Raw genomic sequence first — 15,077 nt, forward strand, 5'->3', positions numbered from 1 at the left:
TTATCTCATAATTATTACCTTTCCTTATAATTTTGCTTTCAAATTCTTTCTATGATACTTCTTAGAGGTGAGTTTTCACCTCTAACAAGTTATATAACAAGTTATCTTCTAGGATCTTTATTGTTATTAATGTTTGTGTTATGTTTTTATTCGAATAAATTGAATTGAATTGAATTGAATTGAGTTTGCTAGTTTTAAGTTATAAATGATCAAGATTTGCTGATTAATCTCTTTTTAGAGTTGTTCTGGCCTATTAATTTCTCTGAATAATTGGTTTCAGAGTTGATTGATTTCTAATCTTTCTCATTCATTGTGGCTATTTCCTTCCACTGTTAGGGCCACTAATTCTTGTCCAATCGGTGAAATAATAGGGGGTGACTTCTTAAATCTGGTTTAACTTAACATACATTTGTGATTATTTTTCAAGAATTGCTGAGATCTGGGTTGATTTGGCCATGTGCCAATTTATCTTTAAACTCTTCCCAAAAGTATTATAATGAAAATGAACAGCATGAACTTACTGGGAAGAGGCTAATTAAATTCCAACAGCTTTCAAGCAATGCCCTGCAATAGTCACCTTCACCAACTGTATATTGCTTACCTAATTAGGTCACTATTAGCATATAACATGCAAAAAAGCGGACCATAAAAATAAAGCATGCAACAGGATAAAAATAAAGACTTTTAAAGCACAGGAATAATAAACGAAAATGATTTCGAAGTAATCTGAAAATTTACTATACATAGAAGTACAAAAATCACAGTACAAATGAACCATATAGAAAAAAAATAACCTACTTCGCTTTTGTGAAGTTTTGTTGAAGTTCCCTATTATTAACTTTATTTTTTTTATATTATTATTATTTATTTTTATTATTTTTTTATTATTTTTTTTTATTATTAATTATTCTTTTTTATTATTCTTTTTTCTATCATTTTTTAAATATTTTATAACTATTTTATTTTTTAACTATTTTATTTTTTATTATTTTTTACTTTATTTTTTTATTATTTATTAACTTTATTATTAACTTTATTTATCTATTATTTCCCTATTCGTTTAATCATATTTTATAATATATTTATTATTACCTTTACTTATCTCATAATTATTACCTTTCCTTATAATTTTGCTTTCTAATTATGTATATTGCCTTCTTCTTAAGACCTAAATGAGAATTTATTTAATAAGCTACTGTGACCAATTTAACCATCCAAGGCAAGAAAGATGAAAAATAGCCAATGATTAGAAATTTAAACCTATACAACAGAATAATCAGCACTGGACAGTCAGTATAGGCCTATTAGAATACATAATAAAATACATAACAATAATACATAGCTTATGCAAAGAACACCAATTAGCTGAAGGGTAATTGGTATAAAATACATAACATAAAATAACATAATAAAATACATAACAATAATATATAGCTTATGCAAAGAACCCTGATTAGCTAGAGGGTAGGCTTCTTTGTAGCCTCAAAATGAGAGATTCTTATAATTAAGTAATCAATTCCTGGAGAGTAAGTAAGCATTGACGGTTAATAGTTAGGCTACTTTTTCGAATTAGTAGACAATCAGTAGACATTCTCGTTAGTGGTACATGACTTTGTCTTCTGTTACAAAAAAAAGTGTTTCTGAAATCAATAAAACTAATAAAGGTTGCAAAAAATTATTTTGGATCAAAATGACAGAATTGAACCCACATTTCACTCAATACATTTACTATATATCATAAGCATGACCAGAAAAGGGATTGACATCATCCCTATGGCTCTTCAGTATGAAAAAAAAAAATAATAATTAGGAAAACAAGAAACAGGGGCAATTTTTGTCAGTTAGAAAAAGCAAAAAGACAAAGCATATTTTTCAGCGAAAATCACTGCAAAGCCCTCCTCAGTGCTCAACACACAACACAAAATAAACACTAGCTTTTAAAGGGAACTATAACTATACAAAGGAACTTTTTTCCTGTGTTGGGCACTGAGGACAGCTTGACAGAGGTCCTTGCAAAAATTTCTGCTATATATTTTCGTTTTCATTTTTTCAAAATGGCTGAAAATGACCATTGCTTCTTGTTTTCTTAATTATTATATTTTCTTGTCATGCACAACCCGTGTGGTCTTAGAAAGTTTTTGTGGCCCTTCTCTAGCGGCATCCATGCTATACATATGTTAAATGGAAGCAAGTATCAAGAGAGGTAAAGATCCTTTGCAATCTTTGCTTAAAAAGGATCAAGTCAAACAGTTAAAAACATACAAAAATTGCAAAAAGACGGATAAGATAAATGTGCTTACCAATGGTTACCAAATAACATCCAATCAGCACTTCCATAACATCAGCTGTTCTCTTATTGGCTGTTTTTATCTCATAAATTTTTTGCAAACACTCATCTACAGTAGCCTTAATATTAATAGCAAACAAAGGAGGAATCCAACTTTTCTTTCGTTGGAAATCTTCATTAAAAATCAAAGAGGATATGCCCATTTCCTTGCCAATCTGGTAAAGAAAATTATTTGATATTCTGAGTGAGCAACACTGGGTTAGTCTCCTTTTGTCCATGTCTGGATACTTGAAGAAAAGATGATCACTAGTACAAATTTTTGAAACATATCCCCAACAAGATTAAACTACTCTGAGCTAAAAGCATTGTTTGCTTTGAGACTAGCTGTGGCACGAAACAAAACCCAGACTAGGGCCACGTGGCTCATTTTGATGCCACTTTTTGAATCAATTTCGTTTAGGGGCAGGTAGTGAGACAGTGAGTGGCTTCTCGGAGCAAAAGCCAGAAACCTTCTTTTTCAGGCCATAATTGTGTTAGTATCAAATGGCTGAATATCTGTTGAAATCACGTTTTAGAAGAAGTTCCCCCATAGCACTTTTATTAGTTTTGCTGACTGTTGAACAGGTTTTTGTCACCATCTCTTCTTTCTCAATTTCATGGACAGTTGGATCAGGCCAAGCACAGACTGCAAAATATTCAATAAACACTTTAAGGCCCATTCAAAATGAGATTTTATTAATACTGAAGTTTAACCACTACTAACTTCAACTAATCATTTTTTTTCTAGGATTATTCAACCAATCAGAAAATTCTACAAAAATATGATTAGCCCCAATTAGCGCTAGTTAAATCTCATGGATGATTGCCACATATAAGTAAGCAAATCTATAATGTTTGTTGGAGGAAATATTAACCACAAAGTTAGTGAAAGTAATAGTAAACATAATATTATATATAATAGAACAAAACATAATAGAAGTAATAGAATGTACATAATAATAGAATATAATAACAGAAACATAGTAATAGGAAAAAGATGTTAATGCAGAGACAGGCTAAATTCTAGAATTAGATTTTTCTAACAGTCCTGGTTCTGCTGCAACTACAACCAAGTCAACTTCCAAATTAACTTTGTAATTGTAAGTCAACCACAGCTTAAGATGAGTGGATAATGATAGTAATTCAACAGTGATTCGTCTTTAGACGAGTGAATAGTGACAGTGATTCAACAGTGATTTGGCTTAAGATGAGTGAATAGTAATAGTGAGTCAACAGTGATTTGGCTTAAGATAAGTGAATAGTGACTCAACAGTGTGTTGGCTTAAGGTGTGTCAGTAGCGATTCAACAGTGACTTTGGCTTAAGATGAGTGGATAGTGATTCAGCTTAAGCTAAGTGGATAGTGATAGTGATTTAACAACGATTTGGCTTAAGATGAGTGAATAGTGACAAAACAGTGATTTGGCTTAAGATGAGTGAATAGTGATAGGGATTCAACAGTGATTTGGTTCAAAATGAGTGAGTAGCAATAGTGATTCAACAGTGATTCTGCTAAAGATGAGTAAGTAGTGATATTGATTCAACAGTGATAGTGAACAGTGATAATAATAGCAGTTAAACTATTATTATTAACACTATTATTTGATAGATATTATTACTAGATAAATATTACTATTATTATTAGATATTATTACTAAATAGGGTATCTATTATTATTAGATATTATTACTAAATAGGGTATCTATGGTAAACATGATAATTTTGGGGGCTACTGAGCTTGTAAAAAAAGTACTCCTCAGCTGAAGAAAGTATTTTACAGGTTAAAACAGATGACATTTTAAAAATTAAGAACATTTAACTATATATATATATATATATATATATATATATATATATATATATATATATATATATATATATATATATATATATATATAAGATGAGTAAGTAGTGATATTGATTCAACAGTGATAGTGAACAGTGATAATAATAGCAGTTAAACTATTATTATTAACACTATTATTTGATAGATATTATTACTAGATAAATATTACTATTATTATTAGATATTATTACTAAATAGGGTATCTATTATTATTAGATATTATTACTAAATAGGGTATCTATGGTAAACATGATAATTTTGAGGGCTACTGAGCTTGTAAAAAGTACTCCTCAGCTGAAGAAAGTATTTTACAGGTTAAAACAGATGACATTTAAAAATTAAGAACATTTAACTATATATATATATATATATATATATATATATATATATATATATATATATATATATATATATATATATATATATATATATATATATATATATATATATATATATATATATATATATATATATATATATATATATATATATATATATATATATATATATATATATATATATATATATATATATATATATATATATATATATATATATATATATATATATATATATATATATATATATATATATATATATATATATATATATATATATATATATATATATATATATATATATATATATATATATATATATATATATATATATATATATATATATATATATATATATATATATATATATATATATATATATATATATTTTATATAATAATATGCATTTCATTTATATATATATATATAAATGAAATGCAATAGCTTAAATAGTATATGCATGTGTAAAGAAATGTAAAAAGATCTACCAGAGCCATTGCAGACGCACAGGGCGTCTCAACAGGGCACATAGGGAGTCAGTTGCTGGGTATTTTTTACAGGGACAAGTACTTTTCAAAGTCACATGCAAGTATATATATTAATATATGTGCAAATAGTATATGTCACTATCAGTGCTGCCTCACAACTAAAAACAAGTCCATGACATTTATCTGTGGAATTTTTAACAAGCAGTTTGCACTGCTTGTATTTATTTTCTTATAGGCTATAGACAATACCATCATGAAAGAACAGCATTTCTGCCTTTTAAGACAAGTGAAATGTGATATAGTACAATTTTTAGCTTCAACTTTGGGTGGCCTTTAGAAGCTCTAATATCAAAGATCATGAGTAAATTTGCAGATTAGATGGTAAATGGATAGTCAACTGTCAGAGAATAATATTGGTTTTCTACAGTGATATTTTCCCCAAATCCCAAATTTCTGCTGAAATCAGAAATAAATAGAGGAAGTCTGAAAATCCTGATAAGTCTTGGCTTGTCAATAATCCTGAAATAATTTTTATTCCAAATAAAATAACTTTTATGTGAAAAAATTTAATAATAGGATTTAAGAAAATTATGGATTTGAAAATATCCTTAATTTCAGACTAAACTTGCAAAGTAGAAACAGTGGCTTACAGCAAGGAGTGATAAGGGATTAACAACTCCTGCCTAATGGTGTGAGATAAATCTTAAAGTGTAAAACCCAGATAGATACAAAAAAGGAAATATATATATATATATATATATATATATATATATATATATATATATATATATATATATATATATATATATATATATATATATATATTAATAAGAAGAAGATATATTTCAAAGAAGAATAAAATATATATAGAAGAAGAAAACAGAGAATATTACATAGACTCTTGAAAAATGGAAAAAATAACATTAAGGACCATCAACCATGTTTGAGAATATTTGTTTATGTAAAAAAAAAAGGTGACACAGTTAACAGAGCATTTATACAGCTAGAAAATAAATACTAGAATAATTATCCTTTTATTACCATAACACAGCTCTGCAGCTTTAAATGGATGCTCCCAACAACTTTTAGAAGCATCAAGATGACAACTGAAAAGTGGAAACCTCAACAAAAAGAAGAAAAAACTGTAGTATACAACATACCACCTGAAATCCCTGAAGCTGAACTAAAAGAGGGTTTAATGACTGACAATGGGAAACCATTCCAGTTAAGGCTATCCACTGTCTAGGTGAACCAGGAACAAACACTCTACAAACAAGTAGGACTGTACTTTTCATATTGGATAGACACCCCCAGATCACCCAACAAATATTTGGGCAGCCAAAGGCACATAAAGCATAAAAGGATAAACCAATCCAGTATAAAAAGTGCCATAGACTAGGCCATACCTACAAGCATTGCAAAACCACAATAAACAAATGCATAGTGTGCCAAGAAAAACATGAAAGCAATGACTGTAAAGCCCAACATAAATGCATAAATTGCAGTGGCCCCTATCTGTTTGATAATAGAATAGGCTACCATGTCCTAAGTACAGAGATTGTCTTAACACAATTAGAATAGCTGAAATAAAAAATATACCAATCTCATTTGCTGCCCGACAAGTAAGTAAATACAACCAGCCAGCTATCCCCTCAGAAACCATTCTAAACACACCCCTCTCCCCAACATAGAGCAAGCTTGACATTTCATGCACACCAAGAACATCTAGCACACCACAAAAATCTCCAATACCTGCCAGATTCTCTTCCCTGGTCTCTTCACCAGCAAGCACCAACTCCAGCAATAGGCAAGCAAGCAATAGGCTATGCCTAATTCACGAGATAAAAACATTTTCTTACATATTGTGTGATATTTTCTACTAAATTTTACCTTCATTGTCAGCTTAAGTGATCCCCCTTAGTGTTTTATTCAACTTACCTGGACTTTGGAGTAAGTGAATTTTTGTTTCAAATCCCTTGGGAATTTTAATTCATTTGTCTCCACTTTTGTTTACTTTTTCTATATACAAGCTAATGCAGTGTTACCTCTATGAATTTTCAAAACCTGTGAAAAAATGTCAAAAAACCTGTGAAATTCGTCAAAAAACCTGTGACCATTTTTAGAGCGTGTTCAGGCATTCTTACTACAGTTTACATTTGTTACTCTGAAGTAGCAGCACTAGAATACTAAAACCAAAGATACTTAAATCTGGGAAAATCTGCCTCTGGCCCGAAACCACATCATGGAAAATCGAGAGGCATGCTACCTAGCGGTCTGTTCCCTGCATGAGTTCTGCAGGTATTTCCAGCTTTGAAATTAACGCTACATATAAATTACATGTAGTGCTTTTCAATTTCAATAGATGACAGAAAGATATTGTCATGAGAATGTCAACAGAGCGAAATTTTATATAAATACCGCTACCTATTTTAGTCGGAAAGTAAAGGACCAATCATCAAGACTCATTTTCACTTCGATAATTGCATTAGCCATGCGAAAAAGATGTGAGTCGTTAATTTTCCGTCCCTATTAAGAATCTATGGGTGTGACAAGGCCCGACCGGCTGCAGTAAAGAAATATCTATTTTGACCTACATTGTCTTAAAATTAAAAGTAAAATTGTTCAATCTGCATGGAAAAACGTATGATCACCACTGGACGGTTTTCCGCATCATGAAATGGCACTTTATGTTCAGACACATAGGATTTTCCTTAAAGACCATGTGCAAACCTCACAGAAATCCCGATTCCCAGACTAGAAATCTATTCGCAATACCAGGCTGGAACTATCAATTTTTTGGTTCGTGTATTTTCTTTCAAATTCTGTAAGTTTCGCCCCATAGCGCAACTTATGATGTAAGAAGATAGAATGGCAAATTATGTTGCTTAGATAGAAGTTCACAAAATAATGGAAGGTAAAATAAAAAGATGTAGTTTGTTGCAAAACAGCTTTGTTAAGTTCAGTCTTCATTAACAGATTCCTCCACCAGATTCCGGGATCTAGAACATAAGAAGTCGGTCAACATTAACCACTCAGCCAACTGGTTGGTCAAGTGGTTAAAATTGTTTAACAACTCCTCTATCTTGCCGTTTTCTGAACATTTAGAAGTAGTCCTGAGCTACTAAAGGCAATTGTAGGGCTGAATTATCTAGCGAAAGAGTCTTCACTGCATTTTTTTTTAATTTAAGTTAACATCATGAAGTGTTCCTAAAGTTTGAGCATTTCCAAACCTGACGGACCAGAAATCTGCTTTAAAGAATTGTATTTAACTAATACAAAGCAAAACTTCTTTCAGAAGTAAAATATGTTGGTAGATCATAAAAAAAGAAAAGGGGTATTCGCACCGTAACTTTGCCGAGGTCTAAAGCAATCACTAGACATCAAACTTGGTCACCCACATACATCTCTATACAACTTAGGCTATTATATTCCAGTTTTCAAAAGGGCAACAGGGGAATGAATTTCACGTTCTCACAAATCATATTTTCAAAGCACTCCACCTGTTTTCTTAGAAACCACGCTAAATTTTGATGATCTGAGTACAATTTCTGGCATCTTCTAATCTAAAGCAATAGGTACTGGAAATTAGCCAGCCACGTTCGTCTTGCACACAAGGTTTAAACTAGACTGCTTGCATATGATTCTCAAGCAAATGCTGCGACGTTTTCGAATGAAGAAAAAAACAATTATCACTAATACGGTTCTTCAGGTCTTGGCAAACAAGATTGGCAAAAAAACACAAAAATTTGATTGGTTGATATAATGATATTGGTTGATAAGTCACAACTGATCCGAGTCATGATATTATAAATTCCACCTGTAGCTTAAACCCTGCAAAAGAGACAGATACTATCAACATTTACCTAATGCTAGGATCAAATGTATAAAATTTTCCTTGAAGGTTGAAAGGAAATCTTTAAAAGCTGAAGGGAAATCTGTTCGAAAGTAAAGAGATATTTTTCTCTAATTCCTATTGCAAATCCTAAAGCAAGAATTTTGAAAAAAACTAAAACATGCCCTTAGGCAATGCGGATTCTGGACCAAAACAATTAAATCCGCTTACGCTGCATTTTTTAGATCTGTTCTAGTTGCCTGTCTTTTCTCAATTATTTCCCTAATAATAATAATAATAATAATGTACTTATAACCCATGTTAAACACAAAGTTATGAGTAAGACAAGGAAAAAAAGAGAAAAAATGAAGTAAAATACACTACAATGGAATTAACCGAACAGAACAACCAAAGGATGATGAGGCGAAAAACGACAAAAAAATGAATCCGAAAGCCTTCCTTACAGCACAACCAACTTTGCTGTTACATCGAGAACTTCAAACTTACGAATTACTTTACCACTACTATGCCAAGGGGGGGGGGGAGATAAATTAGAACTTACAATATCTGAAATAAAAAAAGGACATATTTAACGTCTTTCTTTTTTAGAACAGGAGAGAAAAAAAAGTAAAAGGACAGTATTATTACAAAAGGTAGAATGTAGCCGACCCAGTTCTCGTCGGTGATGCTTCCCTCGATCGGCTAACAATCTTTGAAAAAACCATTTAAATTTCCTCTATAATATCACGAACAGTGTACTAGCGAAGGCTAGAAATTGATTTTGTAACAGTGATACCCAACCATTGAAAAACAGGAACAGAGGAAATAGAGAAACTACGAAGAACTAAGGAAAAACTAGAGGAAGTGGAACCATTAAAAACTAGAATCTCACAATTCTCAACATTAAGAAAAAGAGCAATTTTAGAAAATAAACGGGAAAATTTCTGAAATCCTAATAATCTAACAATTTTTTAATAATCTCTTTACAATCTGATTCTTCTTGAAGAAACATCAAGTTTTTTCTTTCGTAATATTGAGAATTCTATCAACCTTATAAGATCGTGTTGAAAAAAAAACAACTCGAAATCCTCTCGCGCTTTAAAGAAAAGCTTATTGGAATCCTGTAACTCCTTAAAGTACATCTTCAAACCTCACTTCTGACAAAAATTATCTTTATTTAATCTATTCTTGAAGCTCATTCCAACGTTTTGGCCTAGTATCTACCGTAAGATAAGTCATTGATTTATTTTTATCAATCAGTAACAATTCCCTCTCATGTCTTTACGATTTAATGAGAAAAGACAATTGTTCTCTTCGAAAGGAAAAAAAGGATGAAGTACCGTTGGTAAGAGGACAAATTACGAGCTGAACTTTTGCACTGGAACTGGAATGCATAGAAGGAACGAAGTACTCACCCCATCTAAATCTTTTGTTCATTCAGTGTCGGAGCGTGAGCTGTCCGGTTCAGCACAACAAGCACCTTGTTTATTAAAAACCTCCTCTCCCCATTTGATAGCCTTATCCAGTAGATCACTTGGAACATTCCAGGAAGAGACTTTACCAACTAACTGTTTAGTCATTATCAATGAACTAACTGTCCCGGGGTTCAGCTTGCTACGCAGTCGCGTTGTCATGTGCGACAGGAAAGAGAACTGTCGCTTTGCAGCAGTGCTTGTATGGGGAAGACAACAGAGGTGCAACATAAAGGCCGACAGATCAGCAAGCTTTTTTTGCCAATACCGTTCTTTAGATGCAAAATACTTTTCGTGAAACCAGATGGTTGGTCGACCAGATCTTGACCAAGATCACCTTGGCTCAACCTGAGTTCTTGCAGTTGACGGTCAATGCTTTCTCTCTTGCGTTTTACAATCATTTCATCGCTTTCCAGAAGCGTAGAAAAGTGCAAGAGAATGCGAATAATGAACACCTCTTCAGGTCCGAGTGCAACACAGGGATTCAAAATCTTAAGATCGGACAAAATTGGATCTTCCCAGCTTATTCTTTGTCTCATATGCTTGCAGAACCAAAGACAGTTGACCTTAAAGGCTTTGAGTAAGTCTTCAGCAATCCTTGATCCGCGTTCCTCCAGGTAACATTCGGTATTGGTGCCTAATTTCATGTCATCCAGTTCAAGATAGTTCGTGGGAACCAGATCTATGGAGAATGGTGATTTCGCTACCAGTAGCATGTGCTTTTTAATAAACATTTGGAGTAATATTGCGTACGCCGTAATGAAGCTGCTCACCAGTCTACGGATTCTTGTGTCACTGCTCTGAAAGTCAATGTTTAGGGAGTTGGTAATCCCAAGAACGTGGGCAAGAAAATCGAGAGAGGCCTTCGTGACAGGATTGTTTAAAGCGTTGTATATTTTGAGTATCTTCTCTTTGCTCGCCTTGTCTGCAGTGCCCTCACCTAACGCGTCACCACAAAACAATAACAAGGCATTCCAGGTTTCTAATAGTCGTCTTTTGGGTGCTTCAAAGCTGAGCCATCTCGAAGAAACCACCGATAGCAACTGTTTCACTTCAATTTTAGCGAACTTCTGGTGGTCATGAAATTCTCCAATCCTCCTTGGACTATGGGTAATCTAGTGTATTGTATCTTGCACAAAAGTCTCTAACCAGTCTGGCAAGACTTTAGATGCTGCTGAAGCAGCAGCTTAAAAGACTTATAAAAGAAGCTTAAAAGACACTTTTTAGAATCTAATAACAGACAGATAATTTCTGTAAATTGGTTTATATAGGGAAAAAATTCAATAATATAAAAGCCTTTTCTCTCCGACCTATCGTCTTTTACAATTCAATTTAAAATGGTTATTTCAAAATGGCCATGGCTGTCATTTGTGATTAATGTGATGAAGCTTTAGATTTAATATACAAAGATGTCGTCTCAAAATCACAAAAAATAGTTTGAAAATCTGAGCTCTACAAAATTCAACTTTTAGCAGAATATTAGGTCATATTAGGAGCCTTTAGCACAGGAAACCTGTGACTGTGGCAACAAAGAGCTAATGTGTATGTGTTAAGCCACCTGTGTATGTGTTTCAGGGTTGCCAAAACTTTTAGGGACAAAAGTGTCCCAATCAGTCAAAAAAGGAGTGTCACTCTAGGAAATTAGCCAAAATACAGGGTTGCCACTATGAATTTTCAAAACCTGTGAAAAAAGTGCCAAAAAACCTATGAAATTTGTCCTTGCTTGTTCTGCTACCTAGTGGTCTGTTACTTGCATGATTTCTGTAGGTATTTCCAGCTTTGACATTAACGCTACCAATAAATGAATGTCAACAGAGTGAAATTTTATATCGATTACCGATACCGCTACCTATCCTAGTCGAAAAGTAAAGAACCAATCATAAAGATTCATTTTCACTTCGGCATTTTCATTAGTTATGCGAAAAAGATGCGAGTCGTCGATCTTCGGTATCTATTAAGGATCTTTGGGTGCGACAAGGTCCAAACGGCTGTAGCAACAAAATGCCTATTTTGACCTATATGGTTTTAAAGTTAAACAAAAGGCGTCGATCTTCTTAACCACTCTGTCAACTGAATGGTCAAGTGATTAAAATCATTTAGCAACTCCTCTATCTTGCTGTTTTCTGAACATTTAGAAGTAGCCCTGTGCATAAATGACGTTTTCGAGAACTAAAAAAGTGAGAAGACAAGGTCGATTGAAATAAATTCGCTTGAGTTATATTCGATGGAAACTGGCGACCAGCGTTTGACAAAAAAAACACAGATGAAAGTATAGAAAATAAAACAGAAACATTCACTAGCGACTATAAATAAAACTGAGCCGCAACACAGCTTTTCTGCGAAACTTCTTTCTTTCTATGGCAGCAGTGTAATAATAGCCATATGTACACGGCTACACGCCACAGGGATTTACGTGGAGCGGTCCAGCAGGGAATGGGCATTCACTTCTTCTTTCGAGACTTCTCAGCGGCCTTGGTGACTTTGCCACCAGCAGTAGGTGGGTCCTTGAATTTGACCGACTTGATGACAAACGTCAACCGTAAGATAGAAGAAAAAGATGGATTCGATAGTTCCAGCTACCACATTGGTTAAGACTTTAGGTCCTATTCTTATTCGGTTGATAAATGGTGTTCGCACAAGTTGCAAAAAACATCTAAGTAAAATCCCCAAGCCGTTACCAAAGCTTAAAAGTAGAGTACAAATTAAAAGCAGTCGTATTTATAAAAAAAGAAGAAAATAAAGACATTTGGTTTTGATTTGGAAAAATGTCCAAAAAGTGTCCTTTTTATCAAAAAGCTGCCTTTCTTGACCCAGTAGTGTTCCGATGTGCCTCAGAGTGAAAAAGTGTCCAAAAGCCACTAAAAGTGCCCTTTTGGCATCCCAGATCTGTTTTTTCTAAATAAGTGAAGTCTGCCAGATTTAGAAGGTGTATTTTGGTACAACAACATACCACATTGATTCAGCCGTTTTTCGCACATTTTCGGCGATATAATTCGGACTACATTTTTCGGAGATAGCCTGTGCAGATGTGAGCAACAATAAACATTCAAGAGGTCGCACAGTAATAGTGAGATTTTTTATCCTTAAACTGCTGGGATAAGGTGATTTGTGGGTTGTATTTCCCACGGGTTTTATCTACCACTAAATCTTTAAAGCTTGTAACGCCGGTGCTGCCAAATTGAACTAAGGATTTGCTGATAAAATCTTTGTTAAAATAAATAACATAAATATGGTAGAACTCTGCCCATGTTGCAATAAAATGTAACAAGAGCTCAAAGAGGAATTTAGTGCCGAGACCGCCTAAAATGGCTCCACTTTGGTTGCGCAGGCCTTGCGTATGATAAGGAAGCTGCTGACAAACTCCGAAGACAATGGAAATGCTATTGTTGCATTCTTCTAGCAATGACCAGTATAAAACAAATCCTCCACCAAAAGCACAAAATACTAAAGAGACTCCGAGAGAAGAATCCATCAACAGCCAAGGTCCCTCGGTAAGCCAGCCTAAGAAGCTCAAAGAGATTCCTTTGAGCACTAGTTTCCCAGATAACAACACAGAAGGCAGCTACTGTCACAAAGATGTCGACATTGCCACCTCTTTCCTCTGTTTTTTTCTGCAACGAGTGGAAGTATGCCTCTTGCCAAGGTATAAATGCTGATCTCATGCTGGTTATGAAGAGAGAAGACAACGAGTGTCTCCTGTTTAAATACAAATGCGATCACACTCGTTGTGAAAGTAGAAAGTAGCACTTCTACAGCTTCAAGTGCGACAGCTAACAGAAGCTCAACCTCACAGACAACATTAGGCAACACCTTCGAATCATAGTGGAAAACCATCACCTTACGACATCCTGCTGACAATAAATGCAATTATTCAGGTAGAAGTAGAAAAGGAACAGAAGAAGAAGTAGAAAAGGTAGAAGTAGAAAGTAGAAAAAGATGAATTTTGTAGTCATGGGGCTACCTGAATCTACCGCTGTCAATGACACTACACAGGTTATCAAATTGAATCAAGAAAATGAGCTTGGTTAAATATCACTGAAGAGGAGATACTAGAAACTGCCCGGATTGGAAGACCAAAAGAAGATGGTAGTCCAAGGACTTTGTTAGTGAAGCTAAAAAAATCACAAGAGGTTGAGATGAAAAGGCCTGTGGACAGCTCCAAATCTAAGAAAATCATCAGATGAGAAACTCGTACCAAAGTATATTTAAACCCAGATCTCACGCCCATGCAGAGACAAATGCTCGCCGTGAAGAGACAACAGAAGAGGAATGCTCCCATCTAGTGCGATTGACCGAACCAACTCTAATCATTGCAGATTACCCTAACATAGATTGGAGCCTGTCACATCTCCTAGAGCATAGCGGGTCACCCTCACAGAGGAAATTTCTGAAGATAGTGAACCATAATTACCTAAAACAGCTTATTAAAAAACCAACAAGAATCCGAGGAAGCGACAAGCCAACACTACTGGACATAGTCCTAAGCAGTAATATGGAAGTAATACAAGAACTTAATATAGGACTTCCCGTTAGAAAACCGGACCACGCTACACTTTACTTAGAGGTGTTTATAAGTTGCGAAACTATGAGGAAAAAAAGAGGTGGATGTTTTCAAAAGGTGATTACAATACCATGCGAATGGAACTAGAAGTTTTTAACTGGACTGAAATACTAAACAACACATATCTAGTAGATGACAGGTACAGAAAGTTCACATCCGTAATCATAGACTTCACAAAGAAGTATGTACCAATAGTCAAAATATTTAAACGACCG

General features: G+C 33.7%; 1 long non-coding RNA gene across 1 annotated transcript in view; it reads right to left on the reverse strand.

Annotated features, from left to right (window-relative positions):
• LOC148942410 (uncharacterized) overlaps nucleotides 1-7,033 on the reverse strand; it is a 44,470-nt gene extending 37,437 nt beyond the window's left edge. The window contains exons 1-2 of the long non-coding RNA XR_016143131.1: nucleotides 6,936-7,033; nucleotides 2,301-2,972 (exon numbers count right to left, since the gene is read on the reverse strand). This is a non-coding gene — a long non-coding RNA (uncharacterized LOC148942410). The remainder of the gene's footprint in view (nucleotides 1-2,300; nucleotides 2,973-6,935) is intronic.
• Nucleotides 7,034-15,077: the final 8,044 nt, after the last annotated feature.

Source organism: Artemia sp. Qi Xiang Cuo, chromosome 17 (genome assembly GCF_049724085.1).
Source record: "Artemia sp. Qi Xiang Cuo chromosome 17, ASM4972408v1, whole genome shotgun sequence".
NCBI lineage: Eukaryota > Metazoa > Arthropoda > Branchiopoda > Anostraca > Artemiidae > Artemia > Artemia sp. Qi Xiang Cuo.